This window comes from Manis pentadactyla, chromosome 6 (assembly GCF_030020395.1).
Source record: "Manis pentadactyla isolate mManPen7 chromosome 6, mManPen7.hap1, whole genome shotgun sequence".
NCBI classification, from domain to species: Eukaryota; Metazoa; Chordata; class Mammalia; order Pholidota; family Manidae; genus Manis; species Manis pentadactyla.
Window position 1 is genome coordinate 119,542,463 of NC_080024.1, and position 22,433 is coordinate 119,564,895.

The 22,433-nt window shown below is 35.2% G+C and overlaps 1 protein-coding gene across 3 annotated transcripts in view; it reads right to left on the minus strand.

Annotated features, from left to right (window-relative positions):
* ROCK1 (Rho associated coiled-coil containing protein kinase 1) overlaps positions 1 to 22,433 on the minus strand; it is a 166,341-nt gene that overhangs the window by 138,359 nt on the left and 5,549 nt on the right. The gene's annotated exons all lie outside the window — the stretch shown is intronic.

Consider the following 22,433-nt stretch of genomic DNA (forward strand, 5'->3'; position numbering starts at 1 on the left):
AGGTTTAACAACATGCTCCTAAATAATCAATGGATCAACGATCAAATTAAACTGGAGATCCAGCAATATATGGAAACAAATCACAACAACAACACAAAGCCCCAACTTCTGTGGGACGCAGCGAAAGCAGTCTTAAGAGGAAAGGATATAGCAATCCAGGCATATTTAAAGAAGGAAGAACAATTCTAAATGAATAGTCTAATGTCACAATTATTGATATTGGAAAAAGAAGAACAAATGAGGCCTAAGGTCAGCAGAAGGAGGGACATAATAAAGATCAGAGAAGAAATAAATAAAATTGAGAAGAATAAAATAATAGAAAAAGTCAATGAAACCAAGAGCTGGTTCTTCGAGAAAATAAACAAAATAGATAAGCCTCTAGCCAGACTTATTAAGAGAAAAAGAGTCAACACATATCAACAAAATCGGAAACAAGAAAGGAAAAATCACAATGGACCCCACATAAATACAAAGAATTATTAGAGAACACTATGAAAACCTATATGCTAAGAAGCTGGAAAACCTAGGAGAAACGGACAACTTCCTAGAAAAATACAACCTTCCAAGATTGACCCAGAAAGAAACAGAAAATCTAAACAGACCAATTACCAGCAATGAAATTGAAGTGGTAATCAAAAAACTACCCAAGAACAAAACCCCGGGGCCAGATGGATTTACCTCGGAATTTTATCAGTCATACAGAGAAGACATAATACCCATTCTCCTTAAAGTTTTCCAAAAAAATAGAAGAGGAGGGAATACTCCCAAACTCATTCTACGAAGCCAACATCACCCTAATACCAAAACCATGCAAAGAGCCCACCAAAAAAGAAAACTACAGACCAATATCCCTGGTGAACGTAGATGCAAGAATACTCAACAAAATATTAGCAATCCGAATTCAAAAATACATCAAAGGGATCATACACCATGACCAAGTGGGATTCATCCCAGAGATGCAAGGATGGTACAGCATTCAAAAATCCATCAACATCATCCACCACATCAACAAAAAGAAAGACAAAAACCACATGATCAAGTCCATAGATGCTGAAAAAGTATTTGACAAAATTCAACATCCATTCATGATAAAAAACTCTCAACAAAATGGGCATAGAGGGCAAGTACCTCAACATAATAAAGTCCATATATGATAAACCCACAGCCAACATCATACTGAACAGCGAGAAGCTGACAGCTTTTTCTTTAAGATCGGGAACAAGACAGGGATGCCCACTCTCCCCACTGTTATTCAACATAGTACTGGAGGTCCTAGTCACGGCAATTAGACAAAACAAAGAAATACAAGGAATACAGATTGGTATAGAAGAAGTCAAACTGTCACTATTTGCAGTTGACATTATATTGTACATAAAAAACTCTAAAGACTCCACTCCAAAACTACTAGAACTAATATCGGAATTCAGCAAAGTTGCAGGATACAAAATTAACACACAGAAATCTGTGGCTTTCCTATACACTAACAATGAACTAATAGTAAGAGAAATCAGGAAAACATTTCCATTCACAATAGCATCAAAAAGAACAAAATACCTAGGAATAAACCTAAACAAGGAAGTGAAAGACCTATTCCCTGAAAACTACAAGACACTCTTAAGAGAAATTAAAGAGGTCACTAACAAATGGAAATTCATCCCATGCTCCTGGCTAGGAAGAATTAATATTGTCAAAATGGCCATCCTGCCCAAAACTATATACAGATTCAATGCAATCCCTATCAAATTACCAACAGCATTCTTCAATGAACTGGAACAAATAGTTCAAAAATTCATATGGAACCACCAAAGACCCCGAATAGCCAAAGCAATCCTGAGAAGGAAGAATAAAGTGGGGGGGATCTCACTCCCCAACTTCAAGCTCCACTACAAAGCCACAGTAATCAAGGCAATTTGGTACTGGCACAAGAACAGAGCCACAGACCAATGGAACAGAATAGAGACTCCAAACATTAACCCAAACATATATGGTCAATTAATATTTGATAAAGGAGCCATGGACATACAATGGGGAAATGACAGTCTCTTCAACAGATGGTGCTGGCAAAACTGGACAGCTACATGTAAGAGAATGAAACTGGATCACTGTTTAACCCCATACACAAAAGTAAATTCGAAATGGATCAAAGACCTGAACATAAGTCATGAAACCATAAAACTCTTAGAAAAAATCATAGGCAAAAATCTCTTAGACATAAACATGAGTGACCTCTTCTTGAACATATCTCCCTGGGCAAGGGAAACAAAAGCAAAAATGAACAAGTGGGACTATATTAAGCTGAAAACCTTCTGTACAGCAAAAGACACCATCAACAGAACAAAAAGGAACCCTACAGTATGGGAGAATATATTTGAAAATGACAGATCTGATAAAGGCTTGACGTCCAGAATATATAAAGAGCTCACACGCCTCAACAAACAAAAAACAAATAACCCAATTAAAAAATGGGCAGAAGAACTGAACAGACAGTTCTCCAAAAAAGAAATACAGATGGCCAACAGACACATGAAAAGATGCTCCACATCGCTTGTCATCAGAGAAATGCAAATTAAAACCACAATGAGATATCACCTCACACCAGTAAGGATGGCTGCCATCCAAAAGACAAACAACAACAAATGTTGGTGAGGTTGCAGAGAAAGGAAAACCCTCCTACACTGCTGGTGGGAATGTAAATTAGTTAAACCATTGTGGAAAGCAGTATGGAGGTTCCTCAAAATGCTCAAAATAGAAATACCATTTGACCCAGGAATTCCACTTCTAGTAATTTACCCTGAGAATGCAGCACTCCAGTTTGAAAAAGACAGATGCACCCCTATGTTTATCACTGCACTATTTACAATAGCCAAGAAATGGAAGCAACCTAAATGTCCATCAGTAGATGAATGGAAAGAAGATGTGGTATATATACACAATGGAATATTATTCAGCCATTAGAAAAAAACAGATCCTACCATTTGCAACAACATGGATGGAGCTAGAAGGCATTATGCTCAGTGAAATAAGCCAGGTGGAGAAAGACAAGTACCAAATGATTTCACTCATCTGTGGAGTATAAGAACAAAGGAAAACTGAAGGAACAAAACAGCAGCAGAATCAAAGAACCCAAGAATGGACTAACAGTTACCAAAGGAAAAGGGACTGGGGAGGATGTGTGGGAAGGGAGGGATAAGGGTGGCGAAAAAGAAAGTGGGCATTACAATTAGCACGTATAGTGTGTGTGTGGGGCACGGGGAGGGCTTTGCAACACAGAGAAGACAAGTAGTGATTTTATAGCATCTTACTACGCTGATGGACAGTGACTATGAAGGGGTATGTGGGGGGACTTGGTGAAGGGGGGAGCCTAGTAAACATAATGTCCTTCATGTAATTGTAGATTAATGATACCAGAAAAAAAAAAAGAGTGTATATCAATAATGCCTTAATAAAATAATATATATTAGAAAAATAATAATACCATAATGAGATATCACATCACCAGTTAGGATGGCCTACATTGAAAAGACTAGGACAAACAAATGCTGGTGAGGATGCAGAGAAAGGCGAACCCTCCTACACTGCTGTGGGAATGTAAACTAGTTCAACCATTGTGGAAAGCAATATGGAGGTTCCTCAAAAGTCTAAAAATAGAAATACTATTTGACCTGGGATTTCCACTCCTGGGAATTTACCCAAAGAAAACAACTTCTTACATTCAAAAAGACATATGCACCCCTATGTTTATCGCAGCACTATTTACTATAGCCAAGAAATGGAAGCAACCTAAGTGTCCATCAGTAGATGAATGGATAAAGAAGATATGGTACATATACACAATGGAATATTATTCAGCCATAAGAAGAAAACAAATCCTACCATTTGCAACAGCATGGATGGAGCTAGAGGGTATTATGCTCAGTGAGATAAATCAGGCAGAGAAAGACAAATACCAAATGATTTCCCTCATTTGTGGAGTATAACAACTAAGCAAAACTGAAGGAACAAAATAGCAAAAGACTCACAGACTCCAAGAAGGGACTAATGGTTACCAAAGGGGAGGGGTGAGGGAGGCTGGGTGTGGAGGGAGGGAGAAGGGAATTGTGGGGTATCATGATTAGTGCACATGGTGTGTGGAGTCACAGGGAAGATAGTATAGCACAGAGAAGACAAGTAGGGGCTCTGTGGCATCTTACTACACTGATGGACAGTTACTGCAATGGTGTGTGAGGGGGACTCGATAATAAGGGTGAATGTAGTAACCACATTGTTTTTCTTGTGAAACCTTTATAAGAGTGTGTAGCAGTGATACCTTAATAAAAAAAATTTAAAAAAAACCCCAACCTAACAGTTCTCCCCTTGTATTCAATCTTCACAGCTAAATTTCAAGCACCCTGAATAAGCTAAGCCCTAAAACCAAACATAACGTTTTCCTCATAGTATGACAGATACTGTTGTCTCTCCTACCCCAACAATTACTTCCCCTTTCTACCTTCCCAATTTAACCTTGATTTTGTTCACCAGCCAACCTCCACCATGAGACTGTGAGCTTCCAAAGAGGGAGAGACCTTCCCCATGTCTCAGAGGTCAGTTCTTATCAGTTTAGTGTAAACAAACATGGAGGCCCATTACTCTTGCCAGTGTTCAGTTTAAGTACAAGAACATGGTAATAATTTGGCACATGAAACATGATGGAAAACCTACAGATAGGTTTCTTTGGAAAAGTTTCTTCTTTCTTTAAAGAAACACATGCAAGACTCAGTCCTTCCTTTCATGAGAAATTGTCATGTCTTAACACAACAGCAGCCATCTTACAGCCTCAAGGGAAGCTGGAAGAGGACAAAGCCAAACACAATGAGGAATCAGAGCCAAAGGATGGAATAATAAACCCAGGGTCCCTGATGATGTTTGCTGAACCACTGAATTAACCTACATTGGAGCCACTCTACCAGTGCTTTCTTGAGATAATAAATTTTCCTTATGATTTAACTCAATTTGCATTGGATTTTTCTATTTCTTGTGACCAAAGCATCCTAACTGAAATACACACAGTTAAGAGCTCAGTAAATGCTACTAGACTGAAATAGCATTAACCAATATATGATCTATAGAATTTGTTGTAGTGAAAGGGCAAGAGAATTGCTCATTCAATAGGCCAGGGGGCAAGATGGGGCTAACACAGTGTTGCTTGCTCTTTGATAAATATATGTTGTTTGTATAACTTGACAGCGCTATGGAGAAGAATGATTTCTGAACCATTTTTAACAATAAAATGAGTTCTAGATGAGTCAAAAGAATTCAATCATGAAAAAATAAAGTAAAAGTACTTTAAAGAAAAAAAAACAGTGTATATGCATGTTACTACTGTTGGGAGGATAAGTCACAAAACTTTTCTGAGCCTCAGTTTTCTCTTTTATAAACTGAGGGTAATTACCTACAACTCATAATGGATTTGTGAGAATTAAATGAAGTATGTGAAGTGTTTGGTTCTTAACACTCTCATTTCCCTCTCTCTCCTTTTTTTCTCTAGGTGACATTTTAATGGAAAACTAGTTGCCCCCACTAATTGTGTATGGTCACTTGTTGTTTGGACCTGTTACCATAGTCTTTAATTTTGCAGTAGTATCATCCATAAGCAAAATTTACATGTCTTTTATCAGAGAAATAAAATGGACAAGAAGGTATTAGAGAATAATCTAAAGTATTTATCAACACAGGCTAAGGGAACTGGTCCCACAGGGTGGGAGAGGGGGCAGGGTTCCACTTTAATGCAGTGGAGAAGCTACACAACACTAAGAATGTCTATATCCAACTACAAATTGGGGTAAGGAATCCTGACTTTTATTCAACACTCTGAAGTTCTGTAAAATAATGAAGAATAAGATTTCCCCACTTCTAAAGTCCATATCCTAAAGACCTTAACAAAAAGTAGCATTCCAGGAAGTATAAAAACAATTCCTAAGGAATGACAGCCAAAGCATGTAGTTCTACTATTCCTTCACTTAAATTTATGATTTGGGCATGAAGGAAATCCTCTACTTTCACAACATGCCCATCATATAGCTTATAATCATCATCCATTTAAGAATTGAGGATTTAAGAGAAAGGATATATGAGAGGGGCCAATCAATGTCAAAGAATTAAAGTAATTAAATTCTTTGCTAGTTATAGTTGAACAATGATAGTAGACCAGTTACTGCAGTATATGTTGAAAGAAGCTATTCAAATAGACAAAGGCAGGTATAATTAATTGCAAATATAACATTTTATAAGAATCTCTAAGGAATACACACTGACATTTCTTAAGAAATGCAGGCATTAGGAGGGAAAAAGGCATAAGTTGTATTATCTCCTTTAAGCAAAAGGAGAAGTATAAGAAAATTATCCAACTGAACACTAACACAAACTTTAGTTTTCTGGATAGTTTTGAGTTAAAAAAATAAGACTTCAGTGTAAAATATCATTTAGGATGAAATTAATTAGTAATGATACATTTGTTATAAGGTATGAGAATATAATGACAGGAAAGGAAGATACAGTATATATATCTATAAACATTCTTTTTTTTAAATTTTGGTATCATTAATATAAAATCACATGGGCAACACTGTGGTTACTAGATTCCCCCCTATTATCAAGTCCCCACTACATACCCCATTACAGTTACTGTCCATCAGCATAGTAAGATGTTATAGAATCACTACTTGTCTTCTCTGTGCTATACTGCCTTCCCCATTACCCCTCCACGTTATGTAAACATTCATTTTTAAGTAAAATTTCAAAATCTAAATGGTTACTATTCTAAACTTAGACCTATTATTTTAGATCCATTGAAACTATGGCAGTAAAACCAGGGTTTCTGAAAAACTACTTCTAAAATAAGCTGTCACTTGGTATTAAGACTGATTGTTGTCAAACTTTTGTTGACAGAGGCTGTACCATTTAAAGAAAATATTTTTGTTGCATGTAAATCTCTTTGCTAGGTAAAGAAATAAGGAGTTTCTCAAAATTAAGCACTGATATAAAAATGAAAATTTTTGTCAGGGAATTTTAACTTCTGATACTAAATATAATTCCAATCTACTTAACCAGTGTTGACATTACTACCTACATGCCAATATTTCCTAGGAATTATTGTGCAAAAAAATTAAGTATTCTAAATATTAGTAAAACACAATGGCTCTTCCTCATCAGTCTCCAGATATATCTACCCCTTGCAGCATAATTTTTTCTACCTGCCTATATCTGGCTTGAGCCACAACGTGCTGCCAGTCATTTCAAATAGACTACCACCATTACACCTGCTCTTTTTCCAGCTGAAATGTGAATACTATTTACATTTAGATTGCTTCAAATGGCACTTACTTTGTGCTGCCTTCCCCAACAGCCTGTGAACATGTTAATAATGATCTCTCATGTCCTTCCTATTATAGGAATTATTATTTTTCACAATTTTTTGTATTAAGGTATTATTGACATATACTCTTATGAAGGTTACATATGAAAAACAATGTGGTTACTACAACCACCCATATTACCAAGTTCCCACCCAACCCCACTGCGAGTCACTGTCCATCAGTGCAGCAAGATGCCAGAGAGTCATTACTTGTCTTCTCTGTGCTACACTGTCTTCCCCATGATCCCCCCAACACCATGTGTACTAATCATAATATCCCTCAATCCCCTTCTCCCTCCCTCCACACCCACTCTCCCCCACCCCTCCCTTTTGGTAACCACTAGTCCCTTGGAGTTTGTGAGTCGGCTGCTGTTCTGTTCCTCCAGTTTTGCTTCGTTGTTATACTCCACAAATGAGGGAAATCATTTGGTACTTGTCTTTTTCTCCCTGGCTTATTTCACTGAGCATAACACACTCCAGCTCCATCCATGTTGTTGCAAATGGCAGGATTTGTTTCTTTCTTATGGCTGAGTAGTATCTCATTGTGTATATGTACCACCTCTTCTTTATCCATTCATCTACCGATGGACACTTAGGTTGCTTCCATATCTTAGCTATTGTAAACAGTGCTGTGATAAACACAGGGGTGCATATGCCTTTTTGAATCTGAGAACTTGTATTCTTTGGGTAAATTCCTAGGAGTGGAATTCCCAGGTCAAATGGTATTTCTATTTTTAGTTTTTTGAGGAACCTCCACATTGCTTTCCACAATGGTTGAATTAGTTCACCTTTCCACCAGCAGTTAGGAGGGTTCCCCTTTCTCCGCATCCTCGCCAGCATTTGTTGTTCTTAGTCTTTTTTATGTTGGCCATCCTAACTGGTGTGAGGTGATATCTCATTGTGGTTTTAACTTGCATTTCCCTGATAATTAACGATGTGGAGCATCTTTTCATGTGTACAAGAATTATCTTGTTATATTGTAATTATTATAAGTCAGCCTCCTCTGTGGGGAAAAAGAAATAATCATAGTAACAATAATAATATAATAGTAACTGTGTCTGGGAGTTTATTGGTTAGTTGGAAAAGTAAATGAAAGAGGATCCTCAGTGTTATGAGTAGGTACTACATGAACAGAGAAAAGACTTTAATCAATTGGGGTTTCACAAAGTTGATGAAATTACTGCTGATCCTTAAGGAATAGAATTTAGAAAAAAATAAGATGGAGGTGTGGTAAGGCAATCAAGAGAAATCAAGGCAAGGAGAATTTAGAAAATCAGAATAGGATGCTCTGGACCCAGAAGGTAAGAAGAAGGAGGTACAGGGGATAAAGCTGCGAAGATGGATTACAGAATGTGTATTAAAGATATATCAGGCTAAAAATTTGGGTATTTATCTTCTGATATCCATTTGGAACCATAGGAGTTTTGGCAGGAAGGAGGGTGACATGACTGGTTTTTATTAAAGTCTGAGAATGATAAAGATGATGAATTAGAACAGGAAGACACAGATGGAAAAGAGAGCATTAGGAGGATATTGTGAAAATGCAAGCACAAAAGATCAATGTGTGAATTAAACTAGAGCAACAGGGACATTAGAAGCAAAGAAGCTGATAAATGACTAAAAAAGGGCCAGGAAGGGTTAAGAATATTGATATAACAATGATGATATATCTTCCAGTTTAGGTGAGTAAACAGTGACTTCATTAATCAAGGCAGAGAATACAATTTGGATAGAGAAGATAAATGTTTTACATATACTGAATTTGAGGTCCCTGTAGAATAGAGTTTTATGGTTAACCAGATGGCAGTTGAAAATATGAGTTTGAATTCAACAGAGATCTGTAATGATCTTAATTACAGATAATGGAACAATAGGTTTCAATAGATCTGTAAATGATAAGAACACACTTAAATCCATGAAAACAGCTTCCACTACCTGATAGGAATAAACACTTAAATCCATGAACACAGCTTCGACTAACCTGATAGGGAGAATGGAAAAAGAATGAAGGGAGCGTCTTGGGAAACATTAACATCTCAGAGGTAAGCAGAGCAAAAATGGTCTATGAGCAGTCACAGAAGTGGGGAAGGAAGATACAAGAGCATCATGAAAGCTGAGACAACTTACAAGGCAGTTTTAAAAGCAGAGTAAAATACCACAAGAGGTCAAATAGAATGAAAAATGCCAAAGAAACCAAGTAATCTATAATGAAAATGTCACTTTTGATGGTTGCACAACAATGTGAATATACTTAATGCCACTGAATGTACACTCACAAAAAATTTAAATGAAGTTTTATATTATATATATTTTACTACTTAAAAAAAAAAGTCACTATTGGACATCAGCAAAATGGTGAACTAGGAAGACCCAAGCTCTCATTGCCTCACATAAACAGTCAAACAAAACAAACACACAGAACCCAGAAACTCTCCAAACCAACTTTTGTAGGAGCTTAGGAAAATAATCAAAGGTTTGGAGCAACCAATCCAATCCAATCAAGTAAAAGCTATCTTAAAATGGTAGGAAAATTTTGTGACATTTTTATTCACTCTTATCCCACTCCTCCCAGAGTAGGGGTGGTCTTGGTCATTAGCAAGAGGCAGACTGGTTCCCACTTCCATCACCTTAATTGGAGAGAGCAGAAAGACCTGATTTGGAAATTATTGTGTATGTCTGTAATAATCTGCCTGGGGAATGCCTGAAGGTCTAAGGCAAGGACCTCCTCTCTGTTTTGACTAACTCAGAACACAGGCAGAGAAAACAGTAGGCACTGTTCATAAAAGCTACAAGACAACTACAAGATCCACAGATACCTGAGGCAAGAGATTGTGGTGGAGATGTACAACAGACTATCTATGCCAAGAGGAAAAGCTAGGGTGAGACTCTGGGAAATTTTTTTAACAGGTCACTATGAACCTTAAACAGAATGCTTTATCAGAGTACAAGGGTCCTATGAACCAGCTTATAGTGGGTAGAAAAGTTCATGGAAAATGAGCAATAAAAAATTGGCCAAAGAAATGAGAAAGAGTACAAACTTGAATGTTTAGAACACCTAAACTTGATAGAATACTTTTAGATTTAAGAGGCTTATTTTTATAGAAGATAAATGGTTATGTGAGTTCCAAAAAAATGTAAGGAATGACAGAATCAATATACAAAGCTGAAATATTAACTTTGTAAGAGAGAAAAATACTTCTACGTAAATAGTATCCTGTCAAAAGGATATGGAGTCATACTCTAATCTAGAACACTTAATAGTTGCCTGATCTTGACCAAGTTACTTAACTCCTTATAGACTCAATATTCTCATCTGTAAAATGAGGACAGTAACAGTAACTATCACATAGGGCTGCTATTAGGAAACAATATATCCTAATATGTCACCATGGAAACAGATTCAAGGATAAATTCAAAGAAGATTTTCCTCTCTATTACTTTAAAGGTGTATAGGTAGTGGTGAATACAAGCTAGACTTCCTCTTGGCATGAGTAACGGAAAAGTTCAGATGGTTCGACTTTTGTTTGTTGGGGAGAAAGTGTTGCCTTTCACTTTATTCTTTCAAATGTCTGATTCATTTCTTTGGGGAAAAATAAATAGATGTTAAATATTCTGTAGTAAGTAGTGTAAGAATATTTTGAAAGACCAAACTAATTGTTATTTTCTTAAAATTCCTATAGACATTTTCCTAAGACTAGACCTTGATCATGGGGGGTGTGGGGAGAAATGAACAGACTCAGACACCTGTAGAATAATAACAAAAGATTTAATACTTGTATCACTGGAGGCCCAGAAAGAGAATGAGACTAAGAAGAATTAAAATAAATGAAGGGTAAAAATGTCCTAAATTTGGCAAAAGATATATACCTATAGATTGAAGAAACTAACAAGACATACTGAAAGAAAAAAAAAAACTGTCAAACTAGAATTCTATATCCAGAAAGGAAAAAAAAATCAGGATATTCTTAAGTGATGGAAAACTAAGAGATGTGCTACCTGCAGGCCTAAAATAATGGTTAAAGGAAATACTCTAAATAGACAGCAAATGATAGAAGAAAGATTCTTGGACAGCAGAAAGAACAAATGAAGAGAGTAAAAAATACGGGAAAATAAAATATACTTTCATTCTCTTGAAGGCTGAAGCAAAAATTATAATATTGTCTAAATATTTCCCAATGGATATAAGGAGATATTAAAGATAAATATATTATAATAAGGAAGGTAAAGGAATATGAAGGAAGTAAGATTTCTACTCTTTAACTAGTAAAATGTCAACACCAAACATGGTTAAGTTATGTATGCCTAATTTAATACTTAGAGCAACTAATGAAAGTTATACAAAGAAACACACACAAGAGCACTACAGATGAATAAAAATAAATGTCCTAGAAGTCCATAGGAAGGCAAAAAAGTTAGAGATAAAAAAAAGCAACCAGGAGTTCACATAGAAAACAAAAAATAAAACAGAAGATTTAAGCCCTAACATAACGATTACATTAAATATACATGACCTGAAGCAACAATTCAAATTAAAAGACAGATTGGCAGAGTGGATAGACAAAAAATGACCAATCCACAGAGAAGAAATTCACCTCAAATGTAACAATACAGGTAAGCTGAAAATAAATGGATTAGAAACAACATACCATGCAAATAGTAATCAAAAGAAAGCTGAAGTGGTTATTTTATTATGAAATAAAGTAGATGTCAGAGCAAAGAAAATTTCTAAGATCAGAGTGGTAAATTACATAATGATAGAAAAGTCAGTCTACCAACAAGGCATAGCAATCTTAAGTATCTTTGTTCTAAACAGAGTTGCAAAATATGTGAGGCAAAAACAGATAGGAAAGAGAAATATGCAAATCCAGAAGTTTAGCTAGCAACAGTAACACTCTTTTCTCTATGACTGATAGAACTAGACATAAAATCAGTAATGAGAACTCAATTCGATGAACCAACAGGATCCAATCAACATTTCTAGAACATTCCACCCAACAGCAAATACATATTCTTTACAAGTGATTATGGAAAACTTACCAAGACAGACCATATCCTATGCCAAACCTCAGTCCTCAACAAATTTATAAGAATTAAGATCATACAGGGTGTATTCTCAGGCCAATATGTAATCAAATTAAAATAAATAATAGAAGCTAATAAAAAGGAAATGTATAAATGTATAAATTCCAAAAGAAGGCAGAAGGAAAAAGCACAAACCAAGTAATACAATGGGAGACTCCAACATATTAATAAGTACATTCAATGTCAATAGTTTTCACATGCTGATTAAAAGACAGATCAGAATGGATTTCTAAAAACAAATCCATTGCATGTTAATACAAATAACATATTTTTATGAAAACTATTTTTCTTGAGGGAAATAAAAGTACATATTGAACTGAGTGAAAATGAAAATATGACCTTTCATAATTTGTGGAAAACAGCTAAAGCAGTACTGAAAGGGACATGTATAGAACTAAATACATTAGAAAAGAGTAATGATTTTGAATCAATAATCTAAATTCTTTTCTCAAAAAACTAGACGAGCAGAATAAACCAAGCAAATATAAGAAAGGAAGCAATGAAAACTTAAAGAATGAAATTTGAACACAGAAAAATAACAGTGAAAGTTCAATGAAACAGCTGGTTCTCTGACAAGATCAAATGAACTGACAACTACCTAGCCAGACTGACTAAGAAGAGAAGACACAAATTACCAATATCAAAAATGAAATAGGCACTATCATACAGATCCTATAGCTTATACAAAGGGTAATAAGGGAATACTATGAACAACTCTACATATGAAACCGACAACTTCAATGAATCAGACAATACTTTAAAAGGCACAAACTACCACAAATAATCCAGTATGAATAAGATTATTTGAATAGTACTATTAATTAATAATGTAAAGCCCACCAGAAAAGAAATCTCCAGGGCCAGATATCTACTTCTGCATTTATTCTGCTGCAATACACTGTCTTAGATGAAGTATGACAAAGATATGTAATCAGAAAAGGGAAGAGTATTTTAATAGCATTTTCAGATAACTGTAGAAATTCTTTGCTACTACAACAAACTTGACAAGTGATGTTTCTTAAAGGTTAGTTGCAATATGGAATCTGAAACTGTATCAATGAACTTCTTGCACTCACTTTGCAACATTAAAATTTATTGGTCTATCTTGCACTTTGAGTGGATATTTTACTCATGGATGATTTTATAATATCATACATTGATCATTTAGAAAATACTGGCTCACTGAGTTATGAGTTCTTCTAAACTTGACAGTTTCATCATACAATATTGAAAAACACATTTATTAATGTCACCACCAACCTCATGAAAAAGTCTTTAGACATAGAAATACATCAAGCTCAGGGTGGCTGATAGAAGTTTAATTTTCACCTAAGAATTCTAATTTTATCTCTGGTCACAAATGTAATGTTATCAGTTATTTTCCAACTACCACACTAAAAAATTTAGTCAGCACAAGTCCTTCCCACGTGACACATATATACATGTAAGTAAAACCACACATGCACATCCTTCATATTCAAAGGCCAGATTACTGACAGTAGCAAATAAAATGTTGAGTTCTGTCACGGCATCATTAATCCCTTCACCAAATAAATATTTTTTCCTTTTTAAAAAGTCAGATTTACTGAGGTATAATTTATGTTAAGTAAAATTCATCCTTTTTTAGTTTATAGTTTTATTAATTTTGACATAGTTGGTAACCACCACAACCACCATCACAATCAAGATACAGAACACTTCCATTACCCTAAGTATTCCCTCATATTTGTAGTCAATCCCCTATCCCATCCCTAGCCCCAGATAAATATTCAGTTGTTACAGGACAGTAATTCCTTCACCAAATACAGGGATATTAATTTTTTTAAACATTTTCCCCAGGTTATCCAATGTTATTTCATACCAATTCAGTAAAATGTTAACTACTGTCTACTTTTAAATGATGTGCAAGATGGTGTCATGAATCATCACCATCATAACTACTGATTTTATTGTACTTCAGATCACCCATGCTTCATAGCCTAGATAGTCTACCAACACTCACTTCAAGACATGTCATCCAACAGAGATACTTTTCAGCAGACAGCTTGCTGTTTGAACCTTGCAATCTACTGTAAGCTCAGTCAAAGAACTGGCTCTTACCCCTCATCCAATTAAGTTCTAGACCACTGCTGCTAAGATAAAATATTACAGGACTTACCTTTTCCCCTCTAATCCAGTCCAAGGATATTAAGATCTTTTCCCTACGACTTCACATCTCATCTTCCCACTCCATTCTTCACCAATCCCTGTATGTTTCAGTCAATTCAGGTATTTTCCATTTAGAGCATTCTGTGTACAAAGCACTCTAAGTGCGCTGGGAACACTTCTCTTTAAGGCATGTTATCTATAAACTTTGATGTTCTGTCCACTAGACTGCAAACTAAGGATCAGAAAGTCTGCCACTACTGGCTCACATGCTGTTAGATATCTCATTTACCTTCTCTAAGATTTAATTTCATTTACAAAGTGGGAATAATATCTGTCTCATTCAGCCCATGGGACTGATGTACATATTAAAGAAAATAATACATGTGCAAAATCTTATAAAAAATGAGTATCACTTGTTTTTGGTTCCTCATGCAAAACTGAGATATCAGGAGGAAGAAGGACCCACCTATATCTTTTTATACAGACCACTTGAAGTTTTAGAATATATTATCCCACTAAAATAGCTAGAGCTTAGATTTAAATAAACTACCAATTACACCGTATCTCTTAACATCATGTCAGCCATTCCTGGCTTTTATCACAGGAACAAACAAAAGACATTTTCTAGTAATTGAAAACAAATATTTACTGAAGACTTAAAAATATACCACGCACTGCTCCAGGAACTGGTGCTACATTAATAACAAGACAACCAGATACCTGCTCTCATGGATCTTACATGTTGAGCATCAATATCTCAAAATATAATAGCTCAGAGCCCAAGGAATCAAAATGTGTTTTCAAAGGGAAAAAAATAATTTCATAGGAATAGTAAATTCCTGATCTCTTCAATTTGTTAAAAAAATCTGTTTTAATGTAGTAAGCTATTCTTTTATAGACTTAACATTTAAACAATTTCTTCATAAATTCCTAAGAAAACAGCAGATCCTTTCCTTTTGGCAGGCAAAGGAACAAGGTACTAGGGAGTTAAAATGATTGTGGGTAATACTTTATTGGATTCTTTATCGAATTTGATTTCTCCTCCCTCTCCCAAATCAGATCAGCCAAATAAAATAAAACAAAACCAGCTTCTTTTTTCAGAAAATGTTCATTTTCTTTCATATAGCCTGTTTTTTCTTAAACCATATTTTTTAAAAACAAAAAAATTTCTTAAATGTGAGGCAAGTTTTTTCTATCTAATCTTACTTTGGTTTGTTTTGTTTTCCTCACAGCAGCTTCAAAATGAGGTGTATGCAGGAGGCATAATATCTACCTACTTGGTAACTACTTAGTCTTTCCGAATTCTGGCTATGCAATCACCTAGGCCCTATTAAGAATACTACATCTTCCAACTCCAATATAGTAGGACGGTAGTGTGACCTACAGGAATGTGCTTCTGATGTGGTTGATCCATACGTATGCATTTGGAAATCTTTTACTATGTCACTCAAAGACTTATTGTTAAGGCAAAGCAGCATACAGACATCCATCCATTAAAGGACCAAATGTTATCCCAGTTGTAGTCCTCAGTTGGCAGCCTTTGCCAACTGGTTTTCAATACTTACTCTTAATTATCCTCTCAGATAACTTGACAACTTAGTTAAAAAAGAAAAGTAATTTCCAAAAAAGATACAGAAGAATAAACTATCATTATTTGGTTTTTCTTGACGATGAGTCTCCACCTAATGTAAGTAGATATTTGTTGTTTGGGACTGCCCAGCATGTCATTTCCCTTTCTCTGAGTAACTGAGCTCCAGTTTTCATCCCTCCCTCAGGCAACTCTAATATATCTTGGTATAAGCTGACTCACCCCCCAGTGCTGAGAAGGCAGCACATGATGAAAGCCTAAGCTTATCAGCATACCATTCTTCTGACCACTGTGATTGGTTTAGATATGGGCACATGACCTGAGTTGGCCAGATCAGTTAGAAACCCTATTTGAAGGTTAGGAAGAAAAGACTTTTTCTTCCCACTGTACCTGAACAAGTAATCTTGGAATCTTGAACAAGGAGTCTTATAAACTACTGGCAATAATCTTGTAACCAACCACAAGGTTTCCTATTGGAGAAGGGAGACAATACTCAAGAAGCAGGTCTGGAAAACCAGCTCCCAGTCACATCATTTGAGCCTGATAAAAAGACATTCTGGAAACTAGAATCTACCTATTAAGTATTTAGAGGCAATAAATTTTCTTTATTGCTTAAGTCAACTTGGATTGGGTTTTTAAGTCCTTTATTAATTAAAATAGCCCCAATTGGTATAGATAGAAAGGAATAGAAATTTCTATTGGTCTTTAGCCTTCAATTCAATTAAATTCAGTGGCTCTGCAACGACTATAAGAAGGAAGAAAGGGACAGGGGCTAAGTTTGAATATTACAATTACAAAATAAGCCCATTTTTAAAATTTAGATTATAATTATAATTTACTTGATTATAATAAATACTCTAAAACTATCTGAAGTTATTAACTTCTTCCTCTTCTCCTGCTCAAAAAGATGGTAGAAGCTATGGAGAACAGGGTTGAGGAGGGTAATGCCAAAAGGCCAGTCAGCAACCTGGAGTGGCAGGATAAGCTACTACAGACAAAAAAAAGTTTTGGGCCCAGCCCAGATGAGCACAAGGCAAAGGGGACCAAGGAGCAGCCATTTATTATCAGCTTACACTATTGTTTTTGTGAGGTTTCAAGCCCAGTTTTATAGATTTATCACATTTAATGCCCACCACCACCCTATGAAATAAATGATTACAAACTCCATTTTACAGATTGAAGAAATGGTTGTTGAAGAGAGTTTAAGTGACTTATCCAAGGTAAAAAAGAAAAAAAAGGAAGGAAGGAAGGGCAGTAAAATAAGCATCTGTTATTGTCTGTCCTACCTACCTCTCATTTTCCTGGAAACTCCCATTGTCATAGTTCTCATGTGATCCTAAATTCCTTATCACAAGTGATTGATTAGTCAAGGGGTGAACACCTGCCACAAGCTCAACCAATGATTCTTTTGCTCTGAATTTTGAGACTCAAAGATTTGAAGTCTGGTTGAAGCTGAAGCTGTTAGATACAAAGCTCCTGTCCTCTGGACAGCCATATTTTTCACAAGTGACGAAAACCAGCCTACAATCAGAGAGTGACAACATGAAGAGAGAATAAGAGAATAGAGAGAGCCTTGCTTGCACTTGAGGCCCAAGTTCCAATTCTTACTGAAGCTCAGCTGAATCTTTACTTTTAATGAGATCAAGTTTCCCTGAATCTATAAATTCTTTTTGCTTAGGAAAATTCAAGTTAGTTCTATCGCACAGAACTGACACAGACCTAATTCAGAAGGAAACAACAGGGGGTAGGGGGATAATCAAGACTGACACTCAAGACAGACATTGAAGTTCTAAACTACATGAGACAATTATAAATACAACAGGAGTTCAAAAAGAAAATAACAGTGTAAGACAGTTATGACTTATGTCAGACATAAATATGAGAAAATTGGTAAGGAGGATATAGGGTAGAACTCAAAAGGAGAGTAAGATAGGTCCTTGGACTGTGAGAGCAAAGGCAGGACAGAGCAGGTAACATGCTGGAGAAAGTGAAAAAAATACACCTGGAGACAGTCTGTTTTCAAGAATGATAAGAATTAAGACTAAGTAAATAGGTAAGCAAAGACCACATGACAAAATGCACTGAAGTTAAGAGAAAGAAAGATACAGTGTGGATTATATTGGCAAACTGCTAGGGTGTCCTACCAATCCAAGAATGTTAGGTTAAAATTTGGTCTTGGGTAGGGCGGCAATGACAGAAAGTGAAGATCAGATTCAAGAAATACTTAAAATAAAGAATTCCATTCTACTCTTCTCCCAAGTTTCTAAATAGTGTTTTCTAACTACAGTGGAAACTTAATCAAATCTAAAAAATAAAGGTAAAACAAGGAAAGGAGTAACTTTTAACACCCAGATGAAACTATGGCAGTTGCATATAAATTACTTAATCCTCTTAATTAAAACCTATGATGTATGTATTATCATGATTTGCATTTTGAAGATTAAGTATATTTAGGCTCAATGTAGGTAAGATTACACAACTAAATAAAAGGTGGTCTGCAGAGTGGGGAGACAGATAGTAATACACTTGATCAGCACAAAAGTCTTTTTCCCAGAACAAATTATGAAGATATATGATGATGACAATGATGATGATTATGACAGCTAACATTTACTAAGCTAGGTACTATGCAAAGCATGTTACATGCATTATCACATTTAATATTCCTTACAGCTCTGTAAAAGTCAGTAATTTAACTTATTTGAGTTCTAAAAAAGAATTTTGCCTAAAGACACAATACTACTAAGTGGCTGACCTTGGTGGGACTCAAAATCAACAGTCTTGACTGCAGAGCCTATGCTCTTAACCACTCCGCTACACTGTCTCCATGCCTAGAGATTACTAGAAATAAGCAGAGGAAATACAATTATGGTGAGATGAGTAAATGCTTTTAGAGTGAATGATAAAAATCAAGAGAAACACTTTCTTCGCCCTCCTGTTAAAATAGTATTAAAATTTAAGCAATCAATTAAGGAATAAAATATGTATATCTAGAACAGAATTTCTTATAAGGTAGGGAATTTAAATAAACTCATCTCTAAATACAAATTAATTTGGAGATGGTTTCAATTAGTGAATTTTATATCATACTCTTAAAGAAAACCAAGGTTTAGACTATGGATATTGTCTGTCCAAGGTCAATTTACAATTTAGAGACTTAATCAAAGAGAATTCAGGGCTTCAGATGCCCTTACCCCTACACCGTTAATTCAGTTTTTCCTTCACTTATATCATACCCACATTCTCGGAAATAAAACAAATGTGCAATTCTGGTTTGTGTTGTTAAAACTAAGATTTTTCATGGAAAGGAAAAAAATATCAACTTAAGGTGGTGATAAACAGAAACTGGAATTGTCAGTATACAGTATTGTTTTCTTTTCAAAAAAAAATTTCATAGCTCTATTCATGAAACAGGATGAGAAGCAATTTCAACCCAGTAGCAAGCAGTCCTATAGATGATGTATGAAAGTTCTTAAATTCTTAAGTTCTCTCTCTTTTTATAATTGCAGTAATGTTGACATACAATCTCATTTGGTTTCAAATATACAGCACAGTGGTTCAACAGTTACCCATATTATTAAATCCTCACCCCCTCTAGTGCAGTTACTATCTATCAATGTAGTAAGAGTTACAGAATCATTGACTATCTTCTCCATGCTGTGCTACTGTCCCGAAGACCAACTTATGTTGTGATTGCAAATTATTGTGCCCCTTTTTTGCCCTCACTCTTCTCCCACCACCCTCCCCCTTGGTAACCACTTAAAAGAAGAATTACAGTTAATAAATGTGAATGAATAGAAAATCATGATTTGCTATCCCTAATGAAAACCTAACTCAGCTAAAGATCACAAACGTATGGAATCATTAGATGAAAGGATGATGGATTTTACAAAGGAAGTTATGATAGGCTGTCACCACATGAACGTAGCGATCAACCTTAGCATCATTAAAGGTTGGTCAGCCAGTTATTATGTGCCTCTTGATGTGACGCACAAGAAAACACAATCCATGAAATATTTTTTACTAAAATTTGAAGTAATTAAATTAAGCTTTTATATTTAATTATCAATTTACAAGAAATATGAAAGATTCAGGAGCAAGTTACATGACATCACAAAGAAACAAAAAGAAAAATCCAGAAGGTGAAACATCATACAGTATACCAATGAACCTATTTTTTTCAAAAAGACAAAGGTGGGGATGGGACTGCACTACATTAAAAAGACACTTAAAAGACCTAACAAACAAAAGCAACATGTGGACTTTGGCTCCAGATTCTAATAAAGTGACTGTGAACTGTAAAAAAGATAGTTTTAGACAACCAGAGAAATATGAATATAAACAGAGAATTAATGGTACCAAGGAGCTTTTTAATTTTGTTAGACATGATAATGGCCATTATGGTAATACAAGAAAACGTATTTTTAGAGATGCTTACTCAAGTATGTAAGGGTGAAATGACAATATCTGGAATTTACTCTAAAATATTTTGGCCAGAAAAAGGGTGTATTGATGAAGCAAGTGTGAAACTGCAGAATGTGGGGATTGGAGGCTCACTGTACTATTTTCCCTACTACAAAAACGTATGAAATTTTTCATGATAAAATTACCAAACAAAACAAAAATCCATGCTCTTTCCATAATAACCATAGTTTTAAAAGTTAAGTGTGTCCAAAATTCTGCATCTCATACAGAATCCTAGTACTCACCCCAAAATCTTTTGATTTTGTCTGGGCACGGGCCTAGATTCCATTTTTAACAAGTCCTCAAGTGAATCTGACACAGACAAGCTACAGACCCATATCTGAAAATTACACACTTAAACTACTTTACCACAAGTCTTTAAATATATCCCAAACCTTAAAGGAAAGACATGATCATATCTCTTACCTCTCCTTTCAAGCCTTACCTCACTCCTATCTGCTTATAATTTATCCTTTATTTGAGATATAAACTCCATGAAAGCAAGGCCCATCTTTGTTTTTACTCACCATGCTGTCCCCAATGCCAACGTCAGAGCGCCTAGCACACAGCACACATTAAACATTTGTTGAATGAATGAATGAATAGCAGCAAAGAGAACTGAAGTATCAGTTCCAGGGAAAAATCTAAGATAAAATCTCAATTTCTTGCCAAAAGTCAGTATAGGACATATGGAATAAAGACTATAACAATGGAATAAAAACAATAAAAATAAATATAGGAATAAAGAGGACACACAAATTAGCATACCATTTAAAATACAACACAAATATAAGACAACCTTTCACCTCTCTGAGACATCAAATTTTGGATAATTTGAACATCTAACTTCCTACTAATTGTTTAGAAAATATAATAAAGATGTACTCTTATATTTCACAATCCCAAGCAGGGAGGGCAGGTATATTAGAGAAGTAAACTACATGTATACATTTTAATGAATACACAAATAAAGAACTCAATTATTTCTTTCTCTGTTCAAAAAATACAAACCCTACAGTTTATGAACACAAGCCACAAATGCAAAAATGATTAAGTTCCAAATGTAACAACAACAAAAAATTCAGGACGGCCTTCCAAGGCTAACCAGAACTAGTTTCAAAAATAACACTTACCAAAGATGGTTCTCATTCTTATATTTCTACCCCAACACCATTTAACTTTTGACCTTTATTTCTTAAGGAAAAATCAACGATACTTCAAAAATTTTTAATGGAAGTATAATAAAGATTCAGAGAATTTTTAGAGACACAATGGACATCAGCAACTATATGGCCCAACTCTTCATCCTACAAATAGGGAAACTGAAGCCCAGGTAAGAAAAAAAGACTTACTTGGTTGCACAGAGAGTTAATGGCAAAACAAGAATATACCAATGCTCTGAATTTCCAGTCCAGGGTTCTTTTCACTATATCATGCTAATAGCATTTATTTTTAAAAATACTTTCCATTGTGAAATGCAAGATTATCTGTTCATCTTCTACATATATGTGTGTGCTACCCACCAGCTATGCTCTGGATTTAGTATAAATACATACTAAACGGATGTACCTCTTTTTTAGTGGGGATGGAATGGGGAAGTGGAGCTACTAGAGTATCTTCAGCAACAGAACTATATATGTAATATATCCTGATACGTGTGCTTTTCTGTCATATATCACAATTGCCAGTTTTTACCACATATATAAAATATGGAAACATGAAATAAAACAACTGCAAAGTTACAAAAAGTCTAACTGAACA